The 16,272-nt window shown below is 44.9% G+C and overlaps 1 protein-coding gene across 1 annotated transcript in view; it reads right to left on the reverse strand.

Moving 5' to 3' along the window:
* Nucleotides 1-16,272, reverse strand: part of si:ch211-285f17.1 (sickle tail protein homolog) — a 642,180-nt gene that overhangs the window by 175,975 nt on the left and 449,933 nt on the right. The gene's annotated exons all lie outside the window — the stretch shown is intronic.

The raw sequence follows: 16,272 nt of genomic DNA on the forward strand, positions 1-16,272 counted from the left end.
CTTCAGAACATTCTTTATAATACATGGGGTGGATCACCCGAGATCAAGATTGTGTCAAAGCAAAGGGAGGAGTTGTGTCAAGTGGGGTAAGGGGTCACGTGAAGTCCTGATCATGTCAAAGCACTGGGATCAAAATCGCGTCAAAGCAAGGAAGGAGGGGTATCACTTGATGGAAGTGATGGGGTTGTCTCTTGGAATCCCAATCGATTTGAAGCGAAGGGTGGGGGGTTTCTCCATTAAGACCAGAGAGCATAGAGGGGATGACTGTGGATGATGATGACGTCCCCATGATGTTCTTATCACATCGAAGCGTGTAGGTTTGGTCCGTGAAGACTACGAAATGGACTTTTTTCCACAACTGCAATAGCAGAATGTCGAGGGAATGAGCGGAAAGCTGATTTTTACTTCAAGTTTTTTATGTGTGTCGCAGGCTGTAGCTGCAGTAGAACGGAACTTGTTCACCCCTGGTTTGTCTATTCAATAAAGGCATTTATTGTGGCTACAGGAGTTATCTATCTGCGATGCAACGGCTCTGTATACTGTATTTCTGCATATTTAGATGGTTTTTATAACCATAAATTAGTTTTTGAGGGGCGGCTTGATTCAGACGGAGCACTACTGAAGGCCTAGGTGTGAAATGCATGGTCCGCCACTGTATGTGGGTAAGTCAATAATTATCTAACACTTTTGTGTTCATTTTGTTTCTGCTCCACTGTACAGCTTTCTCCACATGCATGTGGAATCCCGGTGTGTCTGTGCTCACAAGTGCTAAAGTTTCAACCTCAGTTAGGTTCCGTTGTTGTGTTCCCATAGTAAAGATGGCCACCCTGCTCTGGTTTATGCCAAAGTAGAGCAGCAAGCGGTGATCCGCTTTTTTAGGGTTCGGAAACCCCCCATTGGTTCCTCATCATCGTGGTATGGACATGCAGATGTGGAAAAGGCAGGATCCTGCTCTTTCTTTGTGCGTAACACTTGTTCTACAACTAAACATGATAAAACACTGCCTCCGTATCCATATTACTAACCGAGAATGGTAAACCGGATATGGACGCAGGGACATGCCCGTGGACACAGGAGACATAGTGCGCAGGCGCCACACAAAGCCCCCCCGCCCCAGAGTGAAACGGGAGAGAAGTAATATGGAAGCAGGTACATACCCATGGACGCAGGAGACATAATAAAACAAGAGGAGTCAACGCCCCGCCCCAGAGTGAAACGGGACACACTACGGAGTCCACAAAGGTTCACAAATCAAACCCGACATAGTGCGGAAGCACGTCTGACACCGCGGAAGCAAAACGGTCTCGGCTCCAAAACCACACAGCTCAACAACTAACACAGTTACAACAACGAGCCCGCATGGACAGATACAATGTACGTAGACGACTACAACGCGCGTCTCACACTGCGGAGGCAAAGCAGGCACGGGTTCAAAACGAATGAGCTCGAGTGACCGAGATACAAACACGAGCCCGCCTGGATATAATTAATGAACGCAGGTGCCTACAACGTGCGTCTGAAATGCCGCAAACCAGGCAGGCACGGCTCCAAAAAGAAAGAGCTCGACTGACTGAGATACAAAGTGAAACGGGAAACACTACGGAGTCCGCAGTGGTCCACAATGCACCGCATAATAGTACGGACGGAGCTCCGTATTAACTGTGGGGGGCCCCAGAGTGACACGGGCGAACGCTCCGTATTAAACGTACGTCACCCTCACACGTCCAAACTATACAGCACAGGTGAATCACATTACAGTGGTGCATTATTGACAGTGCAACCACAGACATCGCTCCGTATTAACAGTAAGTGCAATTAATCATATTACTAACGGTACACAATGGAGAACTACTGGAGTCACGATCACGTCTCCAAAACTATACAGCTCCACAATACACGTGGGCGCCTACAACGCGCGTCTGAAACCGCGGAAGCATAACTGTCTCGGCTCCAAAATCATACAGCTCCACTAACGGAGCTGCAGAAACGAGCCCGCGTAGACACATACAATGAACATGGATGCCTACAACGTGCGTCTCACACCGCAGAAGCAGGACGGCTGCACAGCGGGCACGGGTTCAAAACGCCGGGGATAGGCGAGTGAAGCGAGCAGGGGGCGGTGCCCCCTTGTTGTGCAGAAAAGAAAGCCCTCAGTGGATTTCAGCCCCCTGGTACCGGATCTGTGACTGGCACGTTATTGGCTAACACAAAAAAAGAACCATAATGCCTGTGCTGTAAAGTCACTACATTTGACATACCTTTTGTAATTGAAATGGCCCAGCGACGAGATCAGCAAGTATGGCGCACCCTATGACTAGAAGTCGTGTAATGTACAATGCTATATACTGTATATTCTGCCGTTCTTTATTTATTCTGTAAGTGCCTTGAGCATGGGAAAGGCGCTATATAAATAAAATGTATTATTATTATTATTATTATTAATGTGACACAGAATCCTCCAGCTCTAATAAGGTGAAAAGGTACCCCAGGACGCTATATAGCCTTGGCACAGAACATTATGATACATTGGGGATAGCATGGAGGACAGGATGGGCCGCCCATATCAGTAGGCCACTACAGTGCTGGGATGGTACAGTCCACACCTGGGGCTGCTGCAAGAAACTAGCAGCACAACCCCTAATGTCGTCTGGGACCCCTGCAGTCAGAAATTAAGTGATGACAGGTCAGGGGTTTAACGGCCCACTTCTCTGCCAGTGCACAAAACTTTAAGATGGGTGGAGGCTGAGAATCGAGGCTCAGTCACAGGTAGAAAAAGGTCGAAAGGCAGAAACGGATTGTTGGCTCAACGATTAATTCACAAAGCCAGCACAGCCGGCACGGTGCCATAGTGGAATCATCCCAGTGAAATCCGCTTAAGCTCCATTATTTGGCACACAGCATCCACACCAGCGCCGTGATTAATTCTAAAGCTCTTTACACGAGGAAGCTCATCTCTGAACTCAAATAAGGCTAAACGAACACCCGCACCGATTACAAGGTGATAAAAAAGCTGGGCTAGAAATGTGAAACGGGGGTCACCATAAGCAACCTGACCTTCCAGCACCGGAGCGGACAGCTCAAAAAGACGGGAACCTGGATGTCAGAAAATGAGACTTGCAAACAGTTCTGTTCTACATGACGCCATGCCATGTCGAGCACAATCCCGACACGCTTCCGAGATGCATTTGTGTGTCTTTATGTAGTGGTGGGCTTTCATTACAAATTGTGCATTCCAGTGGCTTCCATATCTCTGAAGAGGGAGGACAGGGGAGGGACGCGACTTGCTCTGGGACTGAACTGAGTGGGGTAGGTGGGATACGAGTTAGGGGGGGGGGGGATAGACTGTACTCTTCATACGGTGAGTGACATCACTCCGTTTAGGACATTTCAACAGTTGTGATGAGAAAAGACCATTCAGCCCAACGAGCTCGCTCATCCAGTTCACCCTCGATTACTCAAAATAACATCAAGTCGAGATCTGAAGGGCCCTAAAGTAAATATTCTCCAGCACCCTGCTTAGTCCAACATCATATCCAACAGAAGGCGCCAGATATCCAAAAGTACTGTATGTGATGCAATAAGAGAGACTGTGTGTGTGTATGTCATGGAATAAGAGTGACTCTGTGTATGGATGTGATGCAAAAAGAGCAATTGTATGCATCTATGTGATGCTATACTGGTGATTGTGTGTATGTTTGTGATGTGACTGTGTGTGTGTGTGTGTGTGATGCAATATAAGTGATTGTGTCTAGATATGTCATGCAATTGAGAGTGTGTACTGTATGTCATGCACGACTGTGATTGTACATATGATGCAATTGAGTGTGTATGTATGTGATGCAATATGAGTAATTGTGTGTAGATATGTGATGCAATAGTGTGTATGTGTGATGCAATATTAGCGTTTGTGCATTTGTTTGTGATGCAATATGAGCAACTACATATATGCATGTAATGCAATATGATTGATTGTGTGTATGTGATGCAATAAGAGTGACCGTGCGCATGTTTGTGATGTGATTGTATGTGTAGGTGATGCACATATATGAGTGACTGTGTCTAGATATGTGATGCAATTGAGTGTGTGTATGTGATGCACTACTGTGTATATACTGTATGTGATATGATTGTGTGAGTATATGTAATACAATATGAGCAATGGTGTCTAGATATGTGATGCAATAATGTGTGTGTGCGATGCAATATGAGCGACTGTGTGTATATATGTGATATGATTGTGTGTGTGTGTGATGCAATATGAGCGATTATGCATATGTTTGTGATGCAATATGAGCAAATGTATGTAATATGAGTGATTGTGTGTGATAATGCAACTGAGTGTGTGTATGTGATGCATGACTGTGTATATACTGTATGTGATACGATTGTGTGAGTATATGTAATGCAATATGAGCGATTGTGTGTATGTATGTGATGCAACATGAGTGATTGTGTGTAGATATGTGATGCAATTGAGTGTGTGTATGTGATGCACGACTGTGTATATACTGTATGTGATACGATTGTGTGAGTATATGTAATACAATATGAGCAATGGTGTCTAGATATGTGATGCAATAGTGTGTGTGTGCAATGCAATATGAGCGACTGTGTGTATATATGCGATATGATTGTGTGTGTGTAATGCAATATGAGCGATTATGCATATGTTTGTGATGCAATATGAGAAAATGAATGTATGTAAGGCAATACGAGTGATTGTGTGTATGTTTGTAATGTGACTGTGTGTGTGATATGCAATTGAGTGTGTGTATGTGATGCACGACTGTGTATATACTGTATGTGATATGACTGTGTGAGTATAATGCAACATGAGTGATTGTGTCTAGATATGTGATGCAATAGTATGTGTGTGTGATGCAATATGAGCGACTGTGTGAATATATGTGAAATGATTGTGTGTGTGTGTGTAATATGAGCGATTGTGCATATGTTTGTGATGCAATATGAGCAAGAGTATGTATGTATGTATGTAATGCAATACGAGTGATTGTGTCTGGGCACAGAGGGTAGCCCCCCTCTTTATGGAAGATGCCAATGCCTCAGGGTTAAATCTGAGTCACACCTAATCTGGGCAAAATTAGGAGGAATTCCTTCATCACCTGCTAAGATCAGAAGCGGCTGCCTTGTTTAGCTGATAACACACAAGATGGGTATAAGAAACAGCTGTGGGTTGAGGTTTGGCCTTTGACGTCAACTGTAAGGATGACGCCAGGAGATGCGGTGCAAAATATCCCCGTAAGGTGAAGAGTGAACGGGTATCAAGATGGCAGAGCAACTAACTAGAGAGCACTTTTGGCTGCTTGGCCCTTCAAAGGTAAATCGTGGGCTGTGGACACAATGCGCCCAGAAGTCTTAGTAAGTGACCCTGAAAGAGGCTGACCACCGAGCTGAAGAGTCAGGGAGGTGGGTGAGGAGAAGCCAGTCACTTAGCGGTGACATACAACGCTGTCCCTAAACTGCAGTATGATGGCAAGATGGGCCAACTGGCGCCTCCACAGTGTTAGTGTAGTGAGCCCAGAACAGGTCTGACAACTCGTGTTAATTACCGCTCTGCTTCAGTTATTCAAACTCCTGAGGAGTGCCTGGAGGGCAAAGGTGTTTAGGGAGTGGGCAAATGGGCGAGACCACCCCCACCAAGAGGCACCTCATGTTCAGGTTGGAGTTTTCTGTTCGTTTATTTGAATGGCCATAAATAAACAGAAAAGAAAAGGGACCTGAACCTCCAACAACCTCTAAAGTGAACCTCCGTCATGGCGGCACACTGCATTAAGGTGGCACCATTGACGCAAGCCTGGCAGGATCACTGAGCTGCTAAGTGTGTGTGTGTGTGTGTGTGTTTACGGTGAGCGATAACATTCCCTGCCTGTCTACTGCGCGTGCATACCTCAGCTCGGGGTGCCATAATACACCTGTGTTTATACTTAATACAGAATTTGTACGGGCAATTCATTTCCTTCATCACTTTAAAGACCATGTTTGTCAAAGGCCTCGGGAAAAGTGAAAACCGGTGGAAAAGCACCTCTCACATGAGTGAAGGACAGCAAGGAGCCGAGTGCACATGAAATCCACCCCGTCTATGGTATGGACGAATAGGTCAGACAGAGTTACACAAATAAATATTTAGACCATCTGCATTCTTATAGTGAGTGGCATCACAATGTACATTTAAATAAAAACTACCAAAAAAAAATGGAAACACAATCTGAAAAAGCAAGCATGCAATTGATCAAAACATATTTTATCCTAGCTGAGCTCACAACTTTAGAAGGGTTGAAATTTAAAAATAAATTAAAAAAAATCAAATAAGCTTCAGCATTAACATTAGTTGTGTGCCATCTATCAGAATGTACTTTGAAAAAACATATAGTAATAAAGTGCATTGTGATTCTCATTCCAACAGATGGCGCATCACAAGCTGTTGTAGTAATAAAATGCATTAGTGCTAATGTTTGTGACGTGCCATCCGTTGGAATGACAAACCCAATGCATACATCTTTGTTATTTGCCATTTTGTATGGGGTTCGAAAAGCTGTGTTAATGTTTGCGATGCACCACCTGTTGGAATGACAACCAGAAGGACAAAAAGACTGACAGACATTCATCCTTTTATTAAGGTGGAAATAAATATATAGATGAATGTTGTCAGGCACATGAGATTAGGAGGCATCCTCAAGACTCCGTATGGGTAAGCAATGCCACCCTGAGCAGAGAGGGGGTGCTCTTGGTAACCCAATCTCCTCTTCCATCCACAATTCAGGGGAACCCCCGAATGGAGGGCAAGTGATGTTACTTCTGGGACCACTTCGCCAAGACACAGCCTTTCCAGGAATCAGCAATTCAAAACCAACCGGGATCTGAAAGAGGGCGTCAGTTAACGGTGACTAAGAAGGACCTACTCAGGTGCGCTTCATTCATTTCTGGTTTTAGCACCCTCGCGTCTTGTTTATTTTGACCACTTTTTCCCCTCACATCCCTGGGGTATAACAGGGGCCAGCTGGTTCCCAAACACTTCTTTGTGACTCAAATCTGCTATTTATCAATATGTGTATTGTAGATACCCTGAGGACATTTGGGCATCCTACCCAGGATGGAGGTGAAATCCTTACCCGGCTGGGATGCCATAATGGAAGGATGGACTAAACTGGGGCAATATCTGGCTAGGATGCCCGATAAATTCTGTACTGGCTGGGATGCCAGAAGAATACAAGAATTTCCACTAGAGATGGCAGGAAGCAGTTCATCCTCCACTTTAAAAGGTAGCAGTGTCCCTCATATAGAGTACCAGTTTGGACACCCGCATGGCCAAATGGGAGTTGGGAGCCCGGAGGAGCAGCCCTGTAGAAATCCCTGTCGCATGACAGAGGGTGCTACAAGGGGAGGGTCTCTCCGGCTTTCTTATGACCTGGAAGTTCTTCCAAATGGCCACGTCATGCCACCGGATATACTCCCATGTCAGCAATAAGAGAGACCACACAGCCTTGCCCAGGTGAGTCGGAGGGAAGGAAGGAAGAAAGGCAACACCCGACAGGAGGAGATCAGTGAGATGGGAAAAGAAAGAGTGCAAGAGTGAGAGACAGAGACAGCAGACCGGTCAGGTTGGGCAGCATGCACTGGTACAACGCATTACCGCACCCACCACACGACGAAACAGCTCGGGATCCCAGTTGGTAAGTCCCCCAGGCAGACATACCTCCCACCCTCTGGAAATGCCCATCTATCTGTCGCAGCCAAGTATTACGTAGGTGTCCCCTGGTCGACCTGGTCCAGCCACTTGGGTCCTTAACAATGAGAATCCTGTGAGGTGGATCATCCTCAGGGGACAGAAGAAAACCACCTGTTTAATATGTACAAGATATTCCTGTAATAAACAACCCTTAATTTGACCCTGGGACTGTACTGTCTTTTGTGTTTTGGGGCACCCCCTAGCTTTCACTTTATACATAGATATATAGATATAGTTATAGATAGATAGATATATCTATATCTATAACTATATATATATATTATATATATATATATATATATATATATATATATATATATATATATATATATACCTATAAGTATATATTTACATATACAAAAAGCCATCTAAGAGGTTTAAACTGTCAGTTCAACAGTAAGGAATGGAATCAGGAAATGGAAGGCCACAGGCACAGTTGCTGTTAAACCCAACAGGTCTGGCAGGCCAAGAAAAATACAGGAGCGGCATATGAGCAGGATTGTGAGAATGGTGACAGACAACCCACAGATCACCTCCAATGACCTGCAAGAACATCTTGCTGCAGATGGTGTATCTGTACAAATTGCGCTGAATTGTAGAACGATGTACAAAGAACATCTGTATGGCAGGGTGATGAGAAAGAAGCCCTTTCTGCACTCACGCCACCAACAGAGTCACTTGTATGCCAATGCTCATTTAGACAAGCCAGATTCATTTTGGAACAAAGTGCTTTGGACTGATGAGACACAAATGGAGTTATTTGGTCAGAACAAAAAGTGTTTTGCATGGCAAAAGAAGAACACCGCATTCCAAGAAAAACACCTGCTACCTACTGTCAAATTTGGTGGAGGTTCCATCATGCTGTGGGGCTGTGTGGCTAGTTCAGGGACTGGGGCCCTTGTTAAAGTCGAGGGTCGGATGAATTCAACCCAAATTCTTCAGGATAATGTTCAAGCATCAGTCACAAAGTTGAAGTTACACAGGGGTTGGATATTCCAACAAGACAATGACCCAAAACACAGTTGGAAATCTACAAAGGCATTCATGCAGAGGGAGAAGTACAATGTTCTGGAATGGCCGTCACAGTCCCCTGACTTGAATATCATCGAGAATCTATGGGATGATTTGAAGCAGGCTGTCCATCACATTGAACTGAATTGGAGAGATTTTGTATGAAGAATGTTCAACAATACCTCCATCCAGAATCAGACACTCATCAGAGGCTATAGGAGGACAGCGTCTAGAGGCTCAACTAAGTATTGATGTCATATCTCTGTTGGGGTGCCCAAATTAGGGGTTAGGGTTAGGTGGGCCCTTGAGCAAGACCCTTAACCTGTAATTGCTCCAGGGGTGCTGTACAATGGCTGACCCTGTGCTCTGTCAACAAGGGGTATGCGAAAACGAACAAATTCCTAATACAAGAAATTATATAAGGCAAAATAAAGAACAAAAAAACAATTTATGCACCTGTCTAATTTGTTATGATACATATTTCATATTTTCTGTTAATCCAATAAACTTAATGTCACTGCTGAAATCCTACTGTTTCCATAAGGCATGTCAGATATTAAAAGGAAGTTGCTACTTTGAAAGCTCAGCCAATGAGAATCAAAAATCCAAAGAATTAAGAGGGGTTCCCAAACTTTTTCATATGACTGTACATATACACACACATACACATACAATTCCCATTTCCAGAAAAGTTGGGATATTTTCCAAAATGTGATAAAAACAAAAATATGTGGTATGTTAATTCATGTGGACCTTTACTTAACTGACAAAAGTATAAAGAAAAGATTTTCAACAGTTTTACTGACCAACTTAACTGTATTTTGTAAATATACACAAAAGTAGAAATTGATGGCTGCAAGATATGGCTGCAATGTGAATTTCCCCTTGGGATTAATAAAGTATCTATCTATCTATCTATCTATCTATCTATCTATCTATCTATCTATCTATCTATCTATCTATCTATCTATCTATCTAACAAATGTTGGCACAGAGTTCAAGTAAGACTGAGAAGTGCCCAGAATATTCACATAGCATGAGTTTTGAAGACTCCGCACTAAGCAGACTAGCTGGTAGCGGGTGAGCTGTTATCACGATTGGGTATAAAAGTGGCATCCATCAAAGGCTCGGTCTTTGTAAGCAATTATGGGTTGTGGCTCACCCCTTTATGCCAAAATTCAGAAGAGAATTGTTAGTGAGTTCAACAGGAACATTTCTCAATGCAAGATTGCAAGGAATTTCGGTCTTTCAACATCTACAGTACATAATATTGTGAAAAGATTCAGAGAATTCAGAGATATCTCAGTGCATAAAGGGCAAGGTCGGAAACCACTTTGGAATGCGTGTGATCTTCGAGTCTTGAGGCGGCACTGCCTAAAAAACTGTCACACTACTGTGACAAACTCAGCCACCTGGGCTCGGGAGTACTTCAGGAAACCATTGTCACTTCACACCGTCTGTCACTGAATGCATCTTGAAAGTTTACGCTGGGTGCTGTGGTCAGCAGAGTCCACATTTCCAAAAAAAAAAAAAAAAAAAAAAAAAAAGGCATGGAGAACTTGATGCCCAAAGATGAAAATGACCATCCAGACTGTTATCAGGAAAAGGGGCAAAAGCCAGCATCTCTGATGGTGTGGGGGTGGCATCACTGCCCACGGCGTGGGTGAGTGGCACGTACTGTATGTGAAGGCACCATTGTCTCTGAGGCGTATATTAGAATTTTAGAGAGACAAATGTTGCTATCAAGGTGACGTCACTTCCCGGGATGTCCCTGCTTATTTCAGCAGGACAATATGAGACCACATCCTGCACGGGCTTCGAAGACACTGAGTGTGTGGGTTTGACTGGCCTGCTGCCACTCCAGTTCTGTGTCTCCTATTGAAAATGAAGAAGAGAATCAGACGACGGCGACCACGGACTGCTGAGCAGCTCAAGTCTTTTATCAAGGAAGAGTGGACACAATTGTAAAAGTACTTATGAATAGTATCCTCAGTTAGAAAACAACTAAAAAAGTCTTATACTGTATATACACACACATATATAATATTTTACATATATATAAATATATATAATATATAAATATATATAATATATATATATATATATATATATATATATTATATATAATATATAAATATATATATATATATATATATATATATATATATATATATATATAGGTGGCACGGTGGCGCAGTGGGTAGCGCTGCTGCCATGCAGTTGGGAGACCTGGGGACCTGGGTTCGCTTCCCGGGTCCTCCCTGCGTGGAGTTTGCATGTTCTCCCCATGTCTGCGTGGGTTTCCTCCCACAGTCCAAAGACATGAAGGTTAGGTGGATTGGTGATTCTAAATTGACCCTAGTGTGTGCTTGGTGTGGGGGTGTGTGTCCTGCGGTGGGCTGGCACCCTGCCCGGGATTGGTTTCTGCCTTGTGCCCTGTGTTGGCTGGGATTGGCTCCAGCAGACCCCCCGTGACCCTGTGTTCGGATTCCGCGGGTTGGATAATGGATGGATATATATATATATTTATTCACTCGTTCACCCTTGGGTTTGGTTAACCAGATATACAATTTAAAGAGATTCTTATTTTCATGGGAATTGTTACATATGCATTATTTTCACTATTACTTTAAGTCTTTAGTAAAAACAATATTTGACAGCCTGCAAGTCCAGAGTAATTACATTCACTGCATTCGTAGTCTGAGGCTGTCAAATAAATGAACCACACGCCGTGGCGCACTGTAAAGAGACTTAGTCTCTGACGCTGACGTCTGAGGTTCGATTCCCCGAGAGGGAAGCAGTAGAGTGTGTACGCCTAATGAGCCCAAATTTCACGTATTCTTTGCTTTATTTGACAGTAAAACTATGTAATATATCTCCATCCATCCATCCATCCATTTTCCAACCCGCTGAATCCGAACACAGAGTCACGGGGGTCTGCTGGAGCCAATCCCAGCCAACACAGGGCACAAGGCAGGAACCAATCCACCGCAGGACACACTCAAACACACCCACAAGCCAAGCACACACTAGGGACAATTTAGAATCGCCAATCCACCTAACCTGCATGTCTTTGGACTGTGGGAGGAAACCCACGCAGACACGGGGAGAACATGCAAACTCCACGCAGGGAGGACCTGGGAAGCGAACCCGGGTCTCCTAACTGCAAGGCAGCAGCGCTACCGCTGCGCCATCGTGCCGCCTATATATATATATATATATATATATATATATATATATATATATATATATATATATATATATATATATATATATATATATATATATATATATATATATATATATATATATACACACACATACACACACACACACACACACACACACACACACGGAAGCTGATTTCCCTGCACGGCGATGTCGGGTGGCCTTCACGTTTGCCTGATCTCGTTCCGTGTGATTTCTTTTGAGGTATACACACACCGACCTCAAAAACCTCAAAGCCCTCAAGGACACTATTCACCATGAAATCACCGCTCTTCCCCTTGAAATGGTCACTTGAGTGTTCAGAAGTCGTCTTGAAGAGTGTATTGTTAATGATGGCCACCACCTTTAATGCATCATTTTTAAAACACAGTGAACACATCTCTTTTGTATCCACTTTCTTGTGTCGTAATGAAATTTATTTGACCTTGTGGCATTTTTTTTAGAATTAACGTTTGAAATGCAGTTCTCCTTTTTTGGCTCCCCCTATCTAAGATAAACAAACAACAATCCCCCCAAACACACATGAGAACGTCTGGCTTGGACAATGAAGAGCTGCTGCTGCTGTCAGTAACAGACTTGTTGGTGCCATTAAGATGGTCGGACCACTCCAGATGTACCACAAGTTGACATTTAAAGGCATCAGGTTTTGAGTACAGCAGGTTCGGCTCCTTGGGGACAAGCCGTTAGAAGTTTGTTCCATCCAAAGATGCCCGACTGAAGACCCCAGCGTTCAGAATGATTCATCTTCACAACAGAGTGACTTGTTTCTGCTTCTGAGTTTAATAATCAGCATCAACAACATGCTAACAAGATGACAGGCCATCGTAGACCACCTCTGTGTGCCAGCTTCTTTGTGCCCCTGGTATCTTTTCAGTGGACTCAGGGAATCCCCAGCATTCCTGCCATGTTGACCGATGGGAAGATTACAAAAGAAAAGCCTTAGCAGCTGCTAGGAGGAGGAGGCTGCCCACCCTAACTGTAATATGGCACTGTAGCCCAGACAGGACAGATAATGGCGCCCCATAAAACTACTAATGCCCATCTGTGCCACAGGCTGATAAGAAGAACTGGTCCTTGCAGCAACCCCCCCCACTTATCATAACTCCTGCCATCTCCATTAGTATTGGACTTTGAAGTTCATCCCACATCCGAGGGCCACTGACCAAAGAACATTCCTCACGGATCACTCGTCCTGGGGAGTAGCCATAAATTTGTCTGCTCTTGTAACTGAACACCAGTCCTTGAAACTCGCGTAGGGGGGTTATTGGCTCTGCCGGCCCCAGGAAGGATCTGGTTACTCCTGAACTGCCAGAGCATGGAAGCCCTGCTTGGTTCTGAAGCCGGCTGGCAGGGCGCAAAGGTGTGCTTCCTTCTAGAACTTTCTGAACCCCCATCTTCTTCTAAAAACAAAACAACAAGGAAGGAGAAGCCAACCAGGAGCGCGTCGCTGGACTGAAGCGGCCATCCGTGTATCCCTTTCCGCCCGGTGGTCTTCATCTAGTGGCTGGCACACGTGCCTCATATGTGGAGTCAGTTAGTCATTTTTCACCCCCCAGGCAAGTGCTGTCTGGTCTTCTTCTTCTTCTTCTCCCACGTCTGACAAGAGAGCCATGACTGCCGCCGGATGCTCATTGAGCTCCGCATCTCGGCCCTCCGTGAAAACTGATCTGAGAGGCCATTCTGGAGAATCATTCAGGCCAAATCCTCACATCCCGCTGGAGCTCTCTGTCGGTGTTATCATCTCCCACACTTTATCCTTTCTGCGTTTTATTAGCTTTGGAAATTTCTCTTTTAAGGAATACATCACATTGTCACTCAGGGGGGCCACAAGAGGCCAAAGCCTACAACTACAGCACTGGACGTAAAGACGACTCTGACAGGGTGCCAGTCCATCATGCACACATTGGCACAAAAGGGTGATGCCAACTCACCTTCAGCGCTAAACATGTTTGAGCCCGGCCAAGACTGGCATGGAAGATCATCTAGGAAAAGGTGTTGGTGAGCCCACCAGTGGGAGCCGCAGGGCCAAACCAGTCCTTACTTTAACTCTTTCAGAGCTGATTTTGAATTTTGTCGAAATTCAGGGGTAGAGGACGGTAATCAGCTGTAAAAGTTTTAGTTCGACTCTCTTTGCTAGAAGGAAAGTTAAGTAGCTTTCTTGATTTAACCTCGATTCCCTGCGCGACTAGCGAAGAGCAAACAACCTCTAAAATGACATCGACATCTGGCGAGAGACTAGAGCGAATGTGCAAGTTAAAATACTCCATGGACGTTTTACGTATTATAGCTGAATCAGACTGACTTGTCGGACTTGGAATTTGATGCAAGTGATCAGGAGATGGAGATTGAAAACGAAAGTGAGGTACCAGCATCAGCTGATCAGTCACCAGCTGATCGTGGTGCTGAACACGTTTGTGTAGCTGAGCGTTCACTTATGATGATGACAAGAGGTACAAACCATATTGCGTCACACTACGACTGCCACCGCTGCCCACCTGCTGTGTGAAGACAGCCAGCCCACCATGCATTCCTGCTGGCCATTGAGGCGCCCCAGTGCAGCCACTGCTGCCAGAGATGCCAAACATGTGCCAACAGCAGGCACAACAGACGTTTTATGTGTGCAACCATTGCGAGTTTTTTTGGAAAAAATATCCACCCCTCAAAGAGTTAAAGAACTGCGGAAGCGAGGAGTTGACGGATATGTCACGGACCTGGTGCTCGCTGAGGACAGTGCCATTTTTACTGATTTGTGACACCGAAGCTACCGATACTCTGCAAAATCCAACATTGAAAAAAATGAAAGTAATGGCGTCTGACAGGTCTCCTGTCGCGGTCTACCTTAATGGCATTCAGCCCGAGCCAGTAGCGGAGTTCAAATATCTCGGGTCAATCGCGCAGGAGAAGACAAAAGCCAAATGGGCCAATCCAGACGTCCGAGTGCTCGTCATCCCAGAGACCTGGACGCTCCCGCAGATGGAAGTCAACAGGCTATAATCATTTCCGATGCGATGCCTGCGAAAAATTCTCGGAATCTTGCTCAACAACCGCCTACGAAACGAAGCGATGATGATGATCGGATGCCTCCAACAACCCAGTATAGCTGAGGAAGTCCAGACAGGAAGACTGCACTGGTTTGGCCGGGTGTGCAGAATGGACGAAAACCCTCTCTTACTGACTGCTATGGTGAAACTGCCCAACAACCTGGATGGCACAACAAAATGCAGCTAACAAAACTTGGGCGCTGCCAAGTTGAGGACAACCCCAAATGACATTGATTAACAAAGACCAAAGTAGTAACACAAGATCAACCCGGCTGGAAGCAAATCGTGTGGGATGTCCAAAACCCATTGGCACCTACAGTGGCATACCGGCTCAGAGGGTGGCCTCGTCCAGATGCCTGCTAATGGATTTTGATTGACGACGAGTGCGGTGACAACGCAATTATTCCCGGGTCTGATGCCTCATGTAGGGGAGTCACAGTCGGGAAGTGGAGAACGAAGTTCACCTGGAAGAGAAGCGGAAAGACAAGAAGAGCCGGGAGTCTGTTACCGAAGAGAAAGAAATTGGTGAAAATAAAATTCACTTGCTTGAACCCAGGACCTGTGCCGGTGTATTTGAGGGATTTGTGTTGCTCGGTGGTGCCCCCTACAGGGTACAATAGATTTACAGGTGCTCTCTTCCCACTTTGTACCCCATCCTGGCTGGGATGTACTCCAACATCCTTCCTGCAAACCCGGCGTGGCAAAATACAGATTTAAGAAACTGAATCGAGTATTTATCCAACACTGCGTACAGAAAGATCTTTTTTGAGGAGCATAACATGTGCGTAAAGGGAACTATGGAGAAATATTCCAATGTTGTACTCCAAACAGACCTGGGCAGAGGAGACCACGTGGGGACCTTATCCAAATCTTCAGAATCCTCAAAGGCATTGATAAAGGAGAGCCGGCGGAATTCTTTCAACTTGGTGGCGTATCCCGTACTCGAGGGATATCATGAACTGGAAGGGCATTTAGTACTGAAGCCAGGCAGCACTTTTTGGGTTCTGGGACCCTGGAACAAAACTACCGAGACATGGAGTTGAAGGAGAAACCTTGAGAACCTTCAAGAAGGATCTGGAAGAGATATGGGGGCAGCTTAGCTGTTAGCTAAACAAACGGGCTCAACGGAATGAATGGTGGTCTCTCGTTTATCAAATTTCTTTTGTTCTTATGTTGTGTAGAAGCAGTAAGCTGGACAGGACTGAATAGTTCAATGGCAGTGGAGTGGGCCGGGCTAGACACCTG

This window comes from Erpetoichthys calabaricus, chromosome 6 (assembly GCF_900747795.2).
Source record: "Erpetoichthys calabaricus chromosome 6, fErpCal1.3, whole genome shotgun sequence".
Taxonomy (NCBI): Eukaryota; Metazoa; Chordata; class Cladistia; order Polypteriformes; family Polypteridae; genus Erpetoichthys; species Erpetoichthys calabaricus.